Here is a 3759-nt window from a genome sequence, read left to right on the forward strand (position 1 = left end):
GTTATACAGAGCACACCCGGGCCACACACAGAGAAGGGAATGTTGTCCAGGAGCTGCAGGGGTTATACAGAGCACACCCTGGCCACACAGTGATGGGAATGTTGACCAGAAGCTGCAGGGGTTATACAGAGCACACCCTGGCCACACAGAGATGGGAATGTTGACCAGGAGCTGCAGGGGTTATACAGAGCATATCCTGTCCACACACAGATGGGCATGTTGACCAGGAGCTGCAGGGGTTATACAGAGCACACCCTGGCCACACAGAGATGGGAATGTTGACCAGGAGCTGCAGGAGTTATACAGAGCAAACCATGGCCACATAGTGATGGGAATGTTGACCAGGAGCTGCAGAAGTTATACAGAGCACACCCTGGCCACACAGTGATGGGAATGTTGACCAGAAGCTGCAGGGGTTATACACAGCACACCCTGGCCACACAGAGATGGGAATGTTGACCAGGAGCTGCAGGGGTTATACAGAGCATACCCTGTCCACACAGAGATGGGCATGTTGACCAGGAGCTGCAGGGCTTATACAGAGCACACCCTGGCCACACAGAGATGGGAATGTTGACCAGGAGCTGCAGGAGTTATACAGAGCAAACCATGGCCACACAGTGATGGGAATGTTGACCAGGAGCTGCAGAAGTTACACAGAGCACACCCTGGCCACACAGTGATGGGAATGTTGACCAGAAGCTTCAGGGGTTATACAGAGCACACCCTGGCCACACAGAGATGGGAATGTTGACCAGGAGCTGCGGGGGTTATAAAGAGCACAGTCTGGCCACACACAGAGGGATTGTTGACCAGGAGCTGCAGGGGTTATACAGAGCACACCCTGGCGATACAGAGATGGGAATGGTGACCAGGAGCTGCAGGGGTTATACAGAGTACACCCTGGCCACACAGAGATGGGAATGTTGACCAGGAGCTGCAGGGGTTATACAGAGCACATCCTGGCCACACAGAGATGGGAATGTTGACCAGGAGCTGCAGGGGTTATACAGAGCACACCCTGACCACACACAGATGGGAATGTTGACCAGGAGCTGCTGAGGTTATACAGAGCACATCCTGGCCACACAGAGATGGGAATGTTGACCAGGAGCTGCAGGGGTTATACAGAGCACACCCTGGCCACACAGAGATGGGAATGTTGACCAAGAGCAGGGGTTATACAGAGCACAACCTGGCCACACAGAGATGGGAATGTTGACCAGGAGCTGCAGGAGTTATACAGAGCACACCCGGGCCACACACAGAGAAGGGAATGTTGTCCAGGAGCTGCAGGGGTTATACAGAGCACACCCTGGCCACACAGTGATGGGAATGTTGACCAGAAGCTGCAGGGGTTATACAGAGCACACCCTGGCCACACAGAGATGGGAATGTTGACCAGGAGCTGCAGGGGTTATACAGAGCATACCCTGTCCACACACAGATGGGCATGTTGACCAGGAGCTGCAGGGGTTATACAGAGCACACCCTGGCCACACAGAGATGGGAATGTTGACCAGGAGCTGCAGGAGTTATACAGAGCAAACCATGGCCACATAGTGATGGGAATGTTGACCAGGAGCTGCAGAAGTTATACAGAGCACACCCTGGCCACACAGTGATGGGAATGTTGACCAGAAGCTGCAGGGGTTATACAGAGCACACCCTGGCCACACAGAGATGGGAATGTTGACCAGGAGCTGCAGGGGTTATACAGAGCATACCCTGTCCACACAGAGATGGGCATGTTGACCAGGAGCTGCAGGGTTTATACAGAGCACACCCTGGCCACACAGTGATGGGAATGTTGACCAGAAGCTGCAGGGGTTATACAGAGCACACCCTGGCCACACAGAGATGGGAATGTTGACCAGGAGCTGCAGGGGTTATACAGAGCATACCCTGTCCACACAGAGATGGGCATGTTGACCAGGAGCTGCAGGGCTTATACAGAGCACACCCTGGCCACACAGAGATGGGAATGTTGACCAGGAGCTGCAGGAGTTATACAGAGCAAACCATGGCCACACAGTGATGGGAATGTTGACCAGGAGCTGCAGGGGTTATACAGAGCACATCCTGGCCCCACAGAGATGGAAATGTTGACCATGAGCTGCAAAAGTTACACAGAGCACACCCTGGCCACACAGTGATGGGAATGTTGACCAGAAGCTTCAGGGGTTATACAGAGCACACCCTGGCCACACAGAGATGGGAATGTTGACCAGGAGCTGCGGGGGTTATAAAGAGCACAGTCTGGCCACACACAGAGGGATTGTTGACCAGGAGCTGCAGGGGTTATACAGAGCACACCCTGGCGATACAGAGATGGGAATGGTGACCAGGAGCTGCAGGGGTTATACAGAGTACACCCTGGCCACACAGAGATGGGAATGTTGACCAGGAGCTGCAGGGGTTATACAGAGCACATCCTGGCCACACAGAGATGGGAATGTTGACCAGGAGCTGCAGGGGTTATACAGAGCACACCCTGACCACACACAGATGGGAATGTTGACCAGGAGCTGCTGAGGTTATACAGAGCACATCCTGGCCACACAGAGATGGGAATGTTGACCAGGAGCAGCAGGGGTTATACAGAGCACACCCTGGCCACACAGAGATGGGAATGTTGACCAAGAGCAGGGGTTATACAGAGCACACCCTGGCCACACAGAGATGGGAATGTTGACCAGTAGCAGCAGGAGATTTACAGAGCACACCCTGGCCACACAGAGATGGAAATGTTGACCAGGAGTTGCAGGGGTTATACAGAGCACATCCTGACCACACACAGAGATGGGAATGTTGACCAGGAGCTGCTGGGGTTATACAGAGCACACCCTGGCCACACAGAGATGGAAATGTTGACCAGGAGCTGCAGGGGTTATACAGAGCACACCCAGGCCACACAGAGATGGGAATGTTGACCAGGAGCTGCTGGAGTTATACAGAGCACACCCTGGCCACACAGAGATGGGAATGTTGACCAGGAGCAGCAGGGGTTATACAGAGCACACCCTGGCCACACAGAGATGGGAATGTTGACTAGGAGCTGCAGGGGTTATACAGAGCACACCCTGGCCACACAGAGATGGGAATGTTGACCAGGAGCTGCAGGAGTTATACAGAGCACACCCGGGCCTCACACAGAGAAGGGAATGTTGTCCACGAGCTGCAGGGGTTATACAGAGCACACCCTGGCCACACAGTGATGGGAATGTTGACCAGAAGCTGCAGGGGTTATACAGAGCACACCCTGGCCACACAGAGATGGGAATGTTGACCAGGAGCTGCAGGGGTTATACAGAGCATACCCTGTCCACACACAGATGGGCATGTTGACCAGGAGCTGCAGGGGTTATACAGAGCACACCCTGGCCACACAGAGATGGGAATGTTGACCAGGAGCTGCAGGAGTTATACAGAGCAAACCATGGCCACAGAGTGATGGGAATGTTGACCAGGAGCTGCAGAAGTTATACAGAGCACACCCTGGCCACACAGTGATGGGAATGTTGACCAGAAGCTGCAGGGGTTATACAGAGCACACCCTGGCCACACAGAGATGGGAATGTTGACCAGGAGCTGCAGGGGTTATACAGAGCATACCCTGTCCACACAGAGATGGGCATGTTGACCAGGAGCTGCAGGGCTTATACAGAGCACACCCTGGCCACACAGAGATGGGAATGTTGACCAGGAGCTGCAGGAGTTATACAGAGCAAACCATGGCCACACAGTGATGGGAATGTT

This window comes from Scyliorhinus torazame, unplaced genomic scaffold (assembly GCF_047496885.1).
Source record: "Scyliorhinus torazame isolate Kashiwa2021f unplaced genomic scaffold, sScyTor2.1 scaffold_70, whole genome shotgun sequence".
Classification (NCBI taxonomy): Eukaryota; Metazoa; Chordata; class Chondrichthyes; order Carcharhiniformes; family Scyliorhinidae; genus Scyliorhinus; species Scyliorhinus torazame.